The sequence below is a fragment of the Castor canadensis genome, chromosome X (genome assembly GCF_047511655.1).
Source record: "Castor canadensis chromosome X, mCasCan1.hap1v2, whole genome shotgun sequence".
Classification (NCBI taxonomy): Eukaryota; Metazoa; Chordata; class Mammalia; order Rodentia; family Castoridae; genus Castor; species Castor canadensis.
In genome coordinates, this window is record NC_133405.1 from 65,187,407 (window position 1) to 65,203,710 (window position 16,304).

General features: G+C 33.1%; 1 non-coding gene across 1 annotated transcript; it reads right to left on the minus strand.

Annotated features, from left to right (window-relative positions):
• Positions 1-4,999: 4,999 nt before the first annotated feature.
• LOC141420128 (small nucleolar RNA SNORA44) lies at positions 5,000-5,128 on the minus strand. The gene has a single exon (XR_012444817.1). It is a non-coding gene; the product is annotated as a small nucleolar RNA SNORA44 (small nucleolar RNA).
• Positions 5,129-16,304: the final 11,176 nt, after the last annotated feature.

A 16,304-nucleotide genomic window follows, 5' to 3' on the forward strand; every position in this document is an offset into this window, starting at 1 on the left:
GGTTGTCTTTGAAATCAGTATTCACCCACATAGAACAGATATGCCTGTTTTATTATATTCAAGAGGATCAAAATCTCTTAACATTTTGTAAATGGAGTCTTTTTCCCATATTGATTGAGTTGGATTTTTATAGCATGTAAATTACTCCCTAGAAGAAAGCTGGGCATTTTAGAAGCTGTGCAAACTCTTCCTTGCCACTGGGGTACCATTAAGTAGGTTACTGTTTCAATGGCTTGGAAGAAGTCCGTCAGCTTCAAAAATGTGTAATTGACTCTCTGGTAATAGTGTTCTAAGTAGCTTCTCAGTCACTACTGTTTTTCACATTGTCAACTACCACTTCATCGGTGAATTTAATGGAAGGACACTAAGAGAGCCAGATTCTTCCAGCATGGGAGCCCATCATGACTAAACCAGGCAGTCTCTTTTCTCACTTGAGAATTCAGCCACAGCTAGGTGATAAGATTAGAGATAATTGTTTAATGACTAAAGATCTCTGGATGGTCAGGTTAAAATTCAGTACCAAGGATTTTGATTATGTGCTGTAATTTATATATAGATATAATATTATACCACAGAAGATTAAATGTGCATGATAATATTACAGTGATGCAGAAACTATAATTCTTAAGATTCAACCAGATCCCAAACAAGTGCATGATAAATTTATCCCTTTGCTTTAAAAGTTCAGAAAAAGCATGTTCTTAAAAATTACCAGACAGCTACTATTTCATAGAGAACACTTTATACAAATATCTGAGAGCTGTAAATATTTTAAGTGTTCACATTACTTGTCACAAGGTCAGATATTTTTACCACATCTTTTCTGACTTCTCCTAACATCTTATACACTCTTGGTATCATGGCCACTGAAATGTGTTGAGGTACTAAATGATAGGAAAATTAATAAGACAAGTCCTGAGAAAATCTTTACAATTAATCATTAAAAAACATTTCCAGACTGATAGTTTTTGTTACTTGCTTAAAATCAGGCAGTACTCTGATAGCCCACTTTTGGTGGAGTCAAAGGAGAATGGTTCAGAATGGTTACAGCTGATTACTTCTCCTGATTGCATCAAGGTTCCGGTTAATTAAGGATAATTGTAAAGCTGACATATGAGCCAAGGCTGGTAATTATTGATCTGACCTTATTGGGCTCACTTCATGGCAAGTATTAACTGCATAAAATTTGTTCAAAGCTGTTGATCTAACAATGAGCATTAATGCTGAAGTAAGATATGGTAGTTAAAAACCTATTTGTTGCAACTTAATATGGAGGTAGCTATTGATGGGGCAATTTTTCAAGCGAGTAGAATACTGATCGAGAGAGAAATAACTTTCTAGCCTGATGAACAACTTTGCTTCAGCCCAAGAACATTATCAAGGAAAACATACTGTATCCAAATATGTCTATACAATGCTAACGGTTTTGTGGATCACCAGTCAACTACTTCAGCTTGACTGTTGAAATCAATTAGGAAGATAGGTGAAATAGCTTATCAGAGTCCATGTTAGTAGCTATGCATAAATAAACATAGAAGAACTGGAAATCCATATTTCTTTGACATTTTTATATTTATATTTTGCATAGAATAACATTAATACATTAGTTAATGAATGAATACATATGAAAAAATTATTAAAGTACAAATTATATTCTATGCTTTTTCTGTGTAACTCATTTCTCAAAGAAATTTTGCCTGAGAAATTATTTATTCCAATAAGACTTCCACTCAGGTTAATTTAAAGAATTTTGCTCTCATGCTCTTATGATGCCCAGGGCATATTACAGGTTGAATGTTCTTTATTTGAAGTGCTTAGGAAGAGAAGTACTTCTGATTTTAGAGTTTTTCAGATTTGGGAAAAGTCAAATGTACTTTTTGAGAATTATTGGATAGGACCAAGTCCCATAAATGAAAATTCATTAATGTTTCAAATGTAACTTACACATATAGCCATAAGATAATTTTATACGACATTTTTAGTGTGCCTCCTTTTTGACTATAACCCATCACATGAGGTCAGGTGTGAAATATTTCCATTTATGGCATTATGTTTTTGCTCAAAAAGTTTCAGATTTTGGAGCATTTTGGATTTTGGATTTGTGAATTAAGAATACTCACCTGGATAGGTAGGAAACCCCAAACTTGAAAGTGTTTGATGTCCCCACTGCAGAGGAGCTAATAACACAGTAACCTTAAAACGACAGAGGTCAGTATGGGAAGGTGACCAGGAAGTTGTGAAGAGGTCAGGTAGGGATGAATCAATTTGGGTTGTAATACACTTTGTGCATGAAAGCAATGCTAGGAATCTCTCTGCATAGCTATCCTTATCTCAAACTAGCAAAAACGCTTTGTCTTTCTTATTATTGCTATGTCTTCTCTTCAACAAAATTGGAGAAAAGGGCAGAACAGGTTCTGCCTGGAAGTGAGGAGGGTGGCAGGGAGAGGGAGAGGACGGGAGGCAGGGGGGAGAAATGGCCCAAACAATGTATGCACATATGAATAGATGAATAAAAAAAGAATACTCACCTGATATTATATTGTTTCTTACCAAATTAGAATGAAATTAGTTGAATATATGATTCTTTCTCATCCCTCCCAACTCAAACCTCTTCAAGGTCAGAGACTATGTCCTAAAAATCTTTGCTTTTTTTCCCAAAGCCTTCCTTCAATACCTATTGTAGTGTTTTGTACTAAAGAATTACTTCTACATTTCTTTTCTTTTTATTTTTTTAAATTTAATTTTACTTTTTATTGCTGTGTTGGGGTTATACTGTGGCATTTACAAAAGTTCTTACAATATATAAAAAACAATTGATTTCTACATTTCTTTTGTTTCTTGAGCTGATATGACTGAAAATCCTCATATACATGCAACTTATATATTTGGTTGCAACTTTGTACTCATTGTTCTAACTGATGACTTAGAACTAGTTTTAGACTTACAGAGAATTACAAATAAAGTGCAGAAGTGTTCTATATATGCTGCTTCCTCCAATGATACCATCTTACACAATCACAGCATAAACTTTCATAGAGGAAATTAATATTGGTATGAAACTATTAACTAAGTTATTGACCTTATTCATTTTTCACCAGTTTTTCTGAAAATGTTAATTTTCTGTTTTAATATCTAATGTAGGATCCCACATAGCATTTATTTGATCTGTCTTCCTATCCTTCTCTAAACAGGTACAGTTCTTCAATCATTTTCTTTTTATTTTGTATGACTTTGCCACTTTCTGAGGAATTATTGCAGAATGTTTCTCAGTTTGGATGTGTCTGATATTTTCTCGTGGATAGTTTCAGGTTAGCATTTATAGCACAAATATCACAGAAATAATGCTGCAAATCACTCAGTACATTATATTATAGTCCCATGACATTAAGATGTCTAAAGACTGGTTGTGTTAACCTTCATCACTTGATTAAGGTGATGTTTACTGTATTACTGACCTTAAAGTTACTAGCTGAGACTCTGTATATATCCTACTTCTCCTTAAACATTTAGCAACTAATTTATCATCCATTGATTGAATTTATCCAAAGCAATTATTACTGTGATGTTTGCCTGGTTGTGATTCACTATTTCTTTCTGTCTTTATAAATTTTTAATTGAGATTGTTCAGTAAGGAAGTATTGCCCTTCTCAATAAGTTTATTTAATTAATTAATTTTACTTATCAATATGAATGCATGGGTATTGATTTCATACTTTTAATCATTATTATATACTATCTTTATATATGTTCTTGCTTTGAATTTTATAGCTTTGACCATTGGACTCTCCTTCAATGTGTTTCCTATGTCTATTCAAGAAGACCTCTTGTTTAATTTCTGGCACCACAAGCTAGCTCAAGTTTTTCTTGCATTTTGCTTGTACCTATTCAAGTCTCAGGCAGTTGACCAAAAAGCCTTGGATCCTTGTATTGAAGAGTGGTATTTAAAAAGAAAGGATTCAGTATTTAAAGATTTGCTTATAGCTACTTAGATATCAATTCTATACCCTCTCAGAAGACAGAACTATTCCATACATATGCATATATCACCATTTATTTCAGTATCTGTCAAGATGTATTCGCATTCAAAAAGTCCATGAGTTCATACTTACACCTCTGATTCTAACCCAATACTCACCCAAAATAAGGTTCTTATTACTTTCTTATTACCTTTTCCTCTTTTTCATTTGTAACTTCTATCTCCAACTAGAAATTTAGCTTTTATTATCTAGATAGACACACCTAATAGTTCAGTCTTACTATACATCTAAAGTAGTTTCAAAATTATTACCTTGTACCTCTATAAGAAACAAATTTACTAACTAAAACATTATGTACAGTTTTTTGGTCATTATTTTTACAATACCCATTCAAAAATATTGTTTTCCTCACTTAGGCTATTTTTCCCTTGTACCTTCTTTGGGGTAGTAATGTGTATTATATATCTTTCCATAACTGTGGAAAAACATCTACTTAAAGGAGATAAAATGAATCAACTTAAAGGAGGAAAGCTTTATTGTGGTTCACAATATCAGTTCGTAGTCAGTCAGGCCATTATTTTTGGACCTATAGCAAAAGCAATAAATCATTGTGGGATCTCATGACACAGGAGGCTGGTCACCTGATGGTAGCTGGGAAGAAAAGAAATGGTTAGGGTCTCAGTATCCCTTAAAGAGCTCATCCAAAGTGAACTAATTTCCTACCACTAGGCTCCACTTCTTAAAGATTCTACCCCACCTCACCACCACTACAGTGTCACAAGCTAATAACTGATCTTTTACCACAGGACTTATTTTTCATTATTGCTAGTGTTGTGCTGAGTGGGGATACATTGGAGTATTTACAAAAATTCTTACAATGTATCAAATATATCATACTTGAATTCATCCCCTCCACTGCTATCTTTCATCCCCCCTTCCCCAGTTCCACCACAGGACCTTTGTGAAGTTCTCAGTCCTAAGTCTCAAAGGCTTATGTCAATTTCTTTTTTTTCCCCCTAATGTATTATAGGAAAGGCAAGTGGCAGCTGCAGGTGTTGTGGTGTCCTGAGATATCAATGTCTTTCCAGGTTACTCTTGAGTGCAGCTAGAGATACTATGGCCACAACTATTGTGCTCATTTCATAATGCAAAGCATATTTACTTCCTTTCCAAGACTCGTAAAAGTCTTAACTGTTCAAACATTGCTGAAAAATCCAAGTTCAGAGTCTCTTCTGATCATCAAGGCAAACTTTTAGCTGTGAGCCCTTGGCATAAAAAAGAAGTTACCTACTTCCAAGATACAATGGCACAGGGTGAACCTTCCTATTCTAAAAGAGAAATAACAAGACTGAGAGCCAGCCAGGTAAACATTAAATCCTACAGTTCCATGTTTAGCATCTGGGGCACAGAGTGGCAAGATATGAGACCCAAATGGTTTGGGAAACCCCATCCCTATTTCCTTGCTGGTTGCAGCTTATATGGCTGCTATCTCTGGCTAGCTCTACTAATTACCCTAGCTTTCTCGCTATGGGACTCCATCCAATTTAGCAAAATGTCACCCTATGCTGAATTCTTTTTCTCTAACCAGTACCACCTGGGACATCCCCTCCCTTCTAAATTCCTTTAGTAGTAAATTTCTTTGTAGATGTAAGTTCCCCAAAAGATAAGGGACCCGCTTAGCAAGTTCAGACTGGAAAATGGTGCATGTCTGGTAAAGGGAAATCTGTCCTCAATATGGCCTCTCAAGTAAGGTCCTATCCTTAAGACTTTATGAATATTGGTTGTATCTCATACATATAATTAAAGCCCTTGACAATCAAACCTGAAATCACCCAAGCCCCTCCTGTGGAAATCATTCAGATTTTTCTCACTGATTGTCCTTACAACTCATAAATTGCCCTTTGAACAAAGATTGGAGCTTCTGTGCCACCTGGCCAGGGCCTACCACTTTATATTTTGTGGCATCTACTCTTTCCTTTTCTTTCAATAAATATTTGCTGTTGCTTTGCAATTTGTGTCTCAGTCCAGTTCTCAGTTCAGGAGACACATGGACTTGAGATCTTCTGGATCAAGACCCCTTAGACCACCCACAGAATCAAGAATTGGTAGCCAAACCTTTAACACAGAGGCCTTTATGGAATACCTATTTAAACCACAGCACTCTCCATGGCTGATTCTTTATGCAAACTCTGTTATCTGCCCAATCTGCAAATATTTCAAGTCTTTCCACACTTCTTTTTGTTGACATTTCTCACTACAACTTTGGTTAAAAGCATCCATAAGTATTCATACCACTTCATGAATGCTTTGCTGCCTTAAAATTTCCCCTACCAGATAGACAAGTCCATCACCTTTAAAGTCAGCATCCCACAAAGTCTTAAGGCATGGACAAAATGTTGTTAACATGTTTGAAATGGTATAATAAGGATTGTGTATAGTCTGATTTCCAGTAGAACCCTCATTTCCATCTGAAACCTCATCAGCACAGACTTTACTGCCAACCTTACTATCAAATCTGCTCTTCTGAGTTCTTGCCAGAACCACTGGTAAAGCTCTGCTTATGGCATTCTAGGCTTTTTTCTAGTATGTTTCTCCAAACATTCCTAATGCTTCCCTGAAACCAAATCCAAATGTTCTTATGTACTATTAGACATATAGGAAGAACAAATCCCCTACTTCTTGGTACTGACTTTTTCTGTCTTAGCTTTCTATTTATTATGACAAATACCTAAGATTATCAACTTAAGGCTTGTTTTGGCTGAAAGTTTTATAAGTCCCAGTCCATGACTTTTTAGACTCACTGCTTTGGGAAAGGTGGCATTACTTATGACAGAGGTGTGTGGTGAAGTAGAATTGCATACCTCATTGCTAAGAAGCAAAAAAGGAAGGAAGGGACTAATAAGGACAAATATCTCACAGAGAACATGCTGCCAATGATCAATACTGCCTCCCAAACTCTACTTAAATATTTCTACAGCCTCCCAATTGCATGAAGCTTGGGGTGGCAAGGCCTTAAACATAAGAGGACATTAGAGGCCTCTTGCCAAGACAAATGTAAATAAAAGCTCCTGCCTGTCATTTTATGGAGTCAAGGCCTGGGTTAGGAAGAGCGGGAAGAAATAAACATATAAAAGTATGAAATCAGACTAGAGAAACTATGTCTTTACATTCCTTAACACCAAACTTCTCCTTTGGCCCATAAAGAGGTCTTGGCAGAGGCACCTAGAAAAGGTCTTGGACAAAGTCCTCGATTCAAAAGCTTCCAATAGGAGATGCCTGGGCTAGAAATGAAGGAATGCATGAGAATATGACTCACTAGAAGTACTTGAGTCTTTGACTACAACTGTTTTCCAGGACTCAGTGCAATGACTGTGCATCAAGTCTGGTGGGAGAAGACAGCTTGTCCCATGAGAACCTTCAGACAAAATATTTGTAATTGTGTATTGTTAGACCTAAAAATCATACATAGGATTTTAGCTAGAAGCTAGGCTTATATAATTCATATAAAACCTAACACAGTAATTGTGATGGCCACTCAATTAAAGGCAGATGTTATTATTTTAGTTATGAAGTTCTGCTCAATTGATCCTGCCATGGTAGGAACTATCCACAAATTCTTTTTTTCTGTTTACATTCAGTTGGCACATTTTTCTTAGGTATCTGAACAACAGGCATCTGGTTTTGTCAGTATTTTTCTTACACTTCTGTGTATTTCTAGAAGTAGTTAAGCCATTCCCATTTTGTCTGGCTTCAAGCTATGAATAAAACGACAAGTTTCAGTGAAAAATTGAAGATAAGTTAAGAATTATAGCAGTGCCAACCCATCAGGCTCTTCATATACTTGTTACTGCTAGAGTAGGTATTTGAAGAAATTAAATTAAAATGATCTTAAGACAAATATAGCCAAATGTAATATGTACATGGTCAATAAGAAAAAAAATTGTTACTAATGTAGAGGCTGAGGTTAATTAAAAATAATTTCTATGTTTTCTATATTCTGTGTACCCATACATAATTATACTAACATGTATCTTTGTGATTTGTAGCAAGTGTCTTTCTGCAACAAAGATAGCCTATACAAGTAGCAGGTGGCAATGTAAATTTTGGCATACTGTTTTCAAGACCAGAATAATTATCCTACAATTAATTATTTTATAATTCATTAATTTAAATCTAATAATTTAATTTATTAGAACATTTATAATCATTCTTTTCATGGAAGGGCATTTCAAAATTAAACAACATAAGACACATCCATTTAATGAATTATTCAGCTGCTTCTTTGTTTTCCTGCCTGATCATTTTTTTAACTACTTTGTGCTTTAATGCATTTGATAGGACATGGCATTATATGTAAATTATTTTATTATTGTTACATTATATTTCATATTATTAAATATCTGGAAGAAAGTAAATAGCATAATTATGAATTTTGAGCTGGCTTTCCATAAGCATTTTTGCACTTATATTTTAAATGGTTGAAATTGTAATGATATGTTAAACCAATATAGAATCAATATAATTTAGAGTCAAATTATATGAATTTCTCCTATTCCTAAGTGCATGTGCAAGTTAAAATGAGCGAGATAAAAGTGTCTATGTCCAAAAGTGACCCTAAAAGAATCTTTTGAAAGTTTCCCCAAACACGATGATACAATAGTTTCTTTGCATAAAATTTGTTCTTTTGGGTTAAATATTACAAAGTCTTTTAAAATTCATCTTTTATAGAATGTAATGGGTATACCCATTACTTTATCCAACCTGTGTTCTACTAAAAGGAAAGCATCAGCTCAGAAGGCAAAGAATATCTTCCAATTAAAATTATTCACATGAATTTTATTTTAATGTTGGCTTGTTATCACTTTGATGATATTAGGTTCAAGCTCTAACATTCTGTCAAAGAGTCATGAGATATATTAAAGAACAAACACCAAAGACATATATTGTACTTTCTGTTGATAGAATAAATTATCCATCTTGGTAAACTGTTGATAATTTTTGTAAGGGTATGTAACTAATCAGTAGTTTTAACATAGGACTAAAATGATATAAATATATCAAGAATCTGAATTTCACTTTTGTTACATTTCAAATGCTTTCATGATGATTTGTTAGTTGTTTTTCATGTTGTTTTTAATTTTCTTTTATATTTTAAGATGACTACAAATATGTAAATAGAGGAAGGATGCCAAAAAATGGTGGACTAGGAAACTCCAGGTATCAGGAGATTCTCCCTCAGAACCCTTGTTTTAATTAAAGGCTGATAAAATAGTATATTAGGATCTCTTGAAACCAGTCAAACATTTATCACAATCAAGAAAATACCAATCAAGAAGAAGCCATATTTAAATGTTAGGAAAAATCATTGCATTTTTATTGCCCATTTCCCTACCCACTCCCTGGTAGAGTACTGTAATCATACGGAAGTGGCCCAAATACAGATTCCCTCCCTGGAGACTGAAGGAGAAATTTTTCAGCATTCTAATCTATCTTTGATTTCAATTTCACTTCACTCAGAGGTAAGGAAGGAAAAGATAGCACAGCTGGTATTTTAGTCTGACCACAAAAGGCAATGGTAGATACCAAAGCATGTGACAGCTGCAAGCAGATTTTAGACTCCTGTGGCAAGAGATGATGGGTAGAAGAATATAATAGAACTTCTAAGGTCCCACAGGAAAGAACTGTGAGTTATGCTATCACACTGCTTTCTGGTCTCCCAGGTTTTCTGGTGAACTATCAGCTGATATTCTTATTGAGACTGGTTCATACATAATAAGTCATATCTTCCTTATCACTTTCAAATTTCTATTGGTGTTATGATAATGTAAAGATGATGAGTCTTGTGTGGATCTCCTTGAGTTAGTTCTACTTGGAATATTGTTGAGCTTTATTGATGTGTGGATTACATTTTTAACCAAAAATAAGAAGTTAGTAGTTTTTATTACTTCATATATAAATATTTTTTGCAACAGGCCTCACTTTGTACCCTGGATGGCATCTGTCTCCCGAGTGCTGAGATTGCAATTGTGTACATGATGCCCAGCTCTCTCTCTATATATATATACAGTCTTTCCTTCTCTCTCCTATTCTTGTAGAACTTCAATTATGATTTCATCAGTTACTTGATGTTGTGTTACAGGTCTGTGAGTCTCTGTTAATAGTTCTTTTTTTCCTGTTCTTCATACTGAATAATCTCTATTTTTGAATTTGTCTTTTCTTCTTGCTCAAATTTTCTCTTTAGAGACTTTAATAAATCTTTTAATTTGTGTTATACTTTTCAACTTCAGTTCTTTCATATTTTTAAATACTTCTTTGATAATTATACTTCAAGTATGAGATATTTTTCTCATACTGTCCCTGAATTCTTCATAAATGGCTTTCTTTTGTTCTTTAAATGTATTTAAAAGAAATGATTTAAAGTCCTTTTCTAGAAAGTCCAACATTTGTGTTTTCTCAAGGGTAGTTTCTATTACATGCTTATTTTTTGTATGAAGCAGTTTTCATTATTCTTTGTTTATCTTATAATATTGTTTTGAAAATTGAACATTTAGAATAATGTAAAGTATCAACATGAGAAATCAGATACTTCCTTTTTCTTAGGATTGTTTGTTGTTGCTGATGGTGTCTTTCAATGACTTGCTGGAATGAATTTTCTAGTCTGAATTCTTTGTCATTTCTTGCAACTGAAGTCTTTGCTCAGTTACTCTAGAAGTCAGGTAATGATAGTACAGATCCCTTTAAACACCTTAAACCAGTAGTAAGTCTCCCAGCCACTTCTAAGAGCTCTGGTGCCCGTTGAGCCTAATTTCAATTCTTTGGTAAACAGTTTACAACTGTGCCTTTGTTTTTAATTTCTTCTTGCACAAAGCCATATGTGTAGCTAGAGAGGGACGATAAAGAGCTTCTCAGGTCCTTTAGGGCATAAACCTCACCCCACTCTAAGCATATGTTTGATATACTAGATTGCCAGAAATAAGCCATATCTTCTTAAAGTCCTCATTAGACATCTGAGTTCCACAATTTTCTTTTTAAGTGTCTTGGCAAGCGTCTTATTTTCTTCAACTCTTTTTGGCACATCATGTAGATTCAATGTTAAACAATTATTGCAGATTTTTTTCTCATAAATGGCAAACTGTAAAGACTATTATCAATGAGCAAGATTTGATTGAGTCCATGTAAAAATAATCTATAGAAGTCTGGGTCTCTAACAAAATGGACAATAAATGAAAATTTCTGACAGTAAGTCTTTAAGGACATGATACACCCACTTTGCTCCCTCCAGGGACTATGAAGACCCTACTTTTCATGGCTACTCTGACTATAGGCCTACTGTTTTAAGTGTATCATGGGGCAGAAGAGAAACAGTGGGACTAGAGTATGTTGAAATTCCACAACCTTCTCTGTTCTTACAAGATTTATCCACTTTCTTAAATAAATATTCATAATAGTTTTGTACATATTTGGTTAATTGATACATTTATGAAGTTAATTTTGTCATTGATTTTATGGTGAAGCAGATTTTCAGAGGTTCTTCCTTACTCTACCATTCTTGAAATTTGTTTTGCTTATGAAGAAAATGTACAGAATATACTTAATTAAAAACAATAGTGTTAAATACATTCAGCAATTACAATGATTCTTTTGAGAAATAAAATAGCCAGAATGCATGCCAAATGTGATTTTGTGCTTAGTTTGTGTTTTGTTTCACTATTCCAGTGTTATAAGTTTAGTTTGCTTCCATGCTTGTTTCCTTGCATTTTCAATCAGGCCTTGTTTGATTGAAGAGATATACACCTAAAATAATTGCAACCTGTTTTTCCACCAACTTATAATTGAGATATATGTGTTTTGTCCTTGATGATTTGGAACTTTATCATTCTGGAGAATAGTGATATGGAGTATTAGAGAACTTCAGTGCTAAGGCTGGAAGCACCAGCCAACTTTAATAACAGGGGCTACCTTAACAGATGGATCTGCTAGGCATTTATGCTCAGTTGTTCTCATCACCTTTTGATATTCTGTGTTTCCACCAAATCTACAATTCTATTTATGCCTTTATTTTAGTATCAGTCTGAATATTTAATCCTGAGGTTAGGCTTCCTGCTTCTGTTTAACTTTAACTTATGAACCTGATTGCTAAATAAATTCTGAATTCCAATTAATTTTGTTCCAGCAGCTTAGAATACGTTGTCCTCCATCTTTTCTCATGCCCTTCATCAAAGACAGGACAAGGTATTCTTCTACTCCACAAAATAATAGATCCTTCTCATATGTCAAATTTTACCAAGTAAAATATTAAATCTTTATTTTAATTTTATACTAGTTTATATTTTAAGAAAAGCTATAAAGAGAGTTTCCAACTGGGCTTTCTTTATCATTCATACTTAAAATTATTCATATATATTGTCAATATGAATGACAATATTAATATGTTATTATTAACTAAAATACATATTTTGTTGACATTTTTCCATTTTTCCATATCAGGAGCCATCCAGAATATCATATTGTATTATAATAGCTTTTCAGGCTTTTTTGTGATAACCATAAAAGTTTTGAAGAACACTCCTTAAGCATTTCATACCATGTACCTCAATTTAAGTTTGTTTTTTTTTTTATGCATAGACTGAAGTTAGGGTTTTTTTTTAGAAAGATTAGATAGAGAAAATGCTATTCTTATCACTTCATATCAAGCATATGTATTACTAGCCTAAAATCATTTTATGGTTTTTTGGTTGTCTGCCTAGTGAACAGATAATGCTTACCCAGTTCCTCCACTAGAAAGTCATTTCCTCTCCACTTCCCATAACACATACTTTTTTGCATGTATTAAACTTACACTCTTTATTTCTGTGTTTGCACAACAGTTAAATAAAGTTTATATTCATAGCTCTATATATTTCTAGACTTATAGGGCACTAAATGCATTAAAATCACTTAAAATAGTCATCATTTGCTTAACCACAGTTATAAGGTACTCATTTAAAAGACTTACATATAAACAGATATTTAAATGAACTCTGATTTAGTTCAGACTTTGTTTCCTAAGTAGTCAAAATCATGACAAAACTAACAGAAAACACAGCAATTATCTTGATAAAAATACAAAATCTTTCCTTTAAACCAGTTTCTTACATATATTACTAAAGGCAGTACAGTATTTGTTAAAACATAGAGAATTAGGTTCTAGTTTTTCCATATTACATACTTTGGAAGTAAGTTGCTAATCAGCCTACATTTAATGGTTGGAAGAGTTAAGCTTCATCTTACTGAGTAGGTAGTAGTTATTTAAATTTCTTGAAATTCTATACAGAAGATTAGACAGGATATTTTAAAACTCTAAACAACCCACCTAGTTCTATTATATTATCATTTTATGTAGTCCATATTATGTGATATTCCTGTTAGAGGCAGTTTGAAACTATCTCATTTGGTGCAAGATACATTGCACTCTACTGGAATGAAGAAAGCATAAAGTGTTTAACAATTTTATATATAAATGCTTTGGTAATGAATACATTTTTCTTAACAGAAAATGTTATGTTCTTGATGTTACATAATGTATTATATGGAACTATGGAGTAATGGTGCAGAAGCCTGAAACCACAAAATACTTCTGATTCTACCTATATTTATAATAAAATACTTTGTGTTCTTTGTTAATGTAAGTGCCTTTGTAATTAAAGCTTTCTATTTAAGCTTTATTCTGTTCTTGAATACTATTCTCATTTACCACCTGTGATTCCTAAACTTGGTATCTGCATTAATATAATTAAGCAGTGCAAACTAAAATGCAATTTATTACACCAACATTTTAATAATATGTGTCATTATGTTAATGTAACTAAATAACAATAAGCAAGGCTTATCTTTAATAATAATCAAGCTATTAGAAATATTTGGAATCTGACATTTTTTCTTCCTAAATTAATGTGAGCCACTAATTATCTACATACATCCTTCTGTCTTCACAAAAGAGGCATATCTGATACAGAAAACAAAGGATTACCCTTTTTGGTTTTTAAATTAAGAATATTAATGACTGGGCTGGCAGAGTGGCTCAAGCAGTAAGAGCATCTGCCTAGCAAGCATGAGGTCCTGAGTTTAAACCCCAGTGACACCAAAAAAAATGAATATGAATGACTAAAGCAACAATGTAGACACTATATATCTTAGTGACCACATACTTCAATTATTTTATTCTCTATTGAGAGAAAAATTTTCAAATTAGAATTTGCCTCCGAGAAATTTAGTATACATGAAATAAATGGGTTTGTACATAGAGCACTTGATTGTAATGTATTTTTGAGTGATAAAATAGGGTGTCCTACATCTGTTCAATCTCTTGAGATGAATCTATTGTGTAGATTTGTCTTAGAAACTTTCTATTACCTCATTTTTCAACACTCTCCATTACCTCCTTTCTTTTTGGATAATCATGTAAACAAGGATAATTAGGATTGTAATGATATTACTACCTACATTTTTTAAGTAGTTAGTGTACACCAAAACAGTGCCAACCTCTTTTATATGCATTGTCTTATTTAACTCTCATAAGAAGATATGGATTATTTTTATTTAAAGGATGATGATAATGGCCATAGTGATAACAAAAAGCATATAATTTTAGAAGTTGGCAACATTTATTGAATCTCTATTATGTGCCAGGACATCATTTTTGAGAATTCATAGCTAAAGAGGTTTAGTGAATGTAATGGTTCATTTTATATATTAACTTGACTGAACCACAGGGTGGCCAGATACAAATATCTGTGTGTGTCTATGAGGATATTTCTGGATGGGATTAACTTTTGAATATAAGGAAGATTGTCTTCTTCAATGTGCATATGCCTAATGAAATTTGTTGGTGGCCCCAAAAGCATTAAAGTCTCAGTATTGTAGTACATTGCCACTCAGTTATTCATTCAGTAATGTACCTTTACAATTGGATTTAAAGATTCTTAGAATAAATATGAATTTTTTCATTATTCTGTTTACTTCAACATTCTCAAATATTTGTACTTTTCTCCATTTCCTTAGAAATCAAATTAATTTAGGCTGTCGTTATTTCTCCAATGACTTCCTAACTAGTCCCTTGTCTGCTAACAGTTTTCATCATTTTCAACATCATTACAATATTCTATATGTAAACTGGTCAATCATTTATTCAGTGACTATTTGTTGGGCATCTCTCACAAATTATTTTTTTAGACATTGGTCATACAATAGTGTTCAGGACAGGTGAGTGAAAATAGCACACGTGGAAACCATATTCTTGAAGGAAGCATATAGTTAAAAAGAAAAATAATAAAGATTACAAAAAAGCTAGGAAGAAAATAAAACAGCACCATAAGGCAGAAAGAGGTATAAAACATGGGGCTATTAAATTAGGTTTTTTAAATGGAGGCCTTGGTGAGAAAGTGACCATGCAGCTGAGATTTGAATAACAAGAAGTTAACTATGGGAAAAATCTTGATGCAAGTTTGGTGTGATACAGAAAAGAGAAGAGTAAAATTAAAAAATAAGTGGGCAGTATCAGCTGATATTGAAGAAATAGTCAGAAGGAAGATAATCATTGTTCAATTTTACCTTTTCTTCTCTTGAATAATGGACAGTGTGACTATTAGGTGTACCAAACTCTTCTTAGCACATAGATTAGTACTGGAGTTAGAATTGTGGTTACATTAGTGTACAATCTAAAAATTCTAAGAGCTCCCTAGATATCTTGGAAGTTATTTACTTTCAGCATTTATCAAGAAAAATCATATTCCATCCTCTGCACCACATACATTACCAAATAAATATTATTTCAGTGCTCATTTCCAACAAAGAAAGGATTATGCAATGGGATAGGAGGTCACTATTTTTTCATGGAATGAAGTAAAATAATTACTTTTTTGCTTAATATTCTACTTTTTAGAGAAACTTTGTTCTTTGCTTAAGATTATTTGCTATTTTGAAAGATCATCTGACTATTCCAATGCTATGGAAATCTTGTTTCTGATTTAGTCATTTCATTTTGGTTTTGATAGTCTTTTCTATAGTAATGTTTTTGTTACAAATATACCTAAGAATGAGTATTAATGAAAAGCACTACAATCATGAAAATGAGTTTGGCAATCATAGTTTAGACAAATAATAGACTTGTGCCTCTCAAAATCAATAATGTCAACTCTCTTTTAAAATTAAAGTGTTTGTTTATTTGGAAGTAGTGGGCTTTGAATTCAAGGCTTCACACTTGCTAGGCAAGCACTATAGTGTTTGAGCCACACCTCCAGCCCTTAAAAGTAAATGTTTTAATATTCACATAATTTTAGCTGCACTATT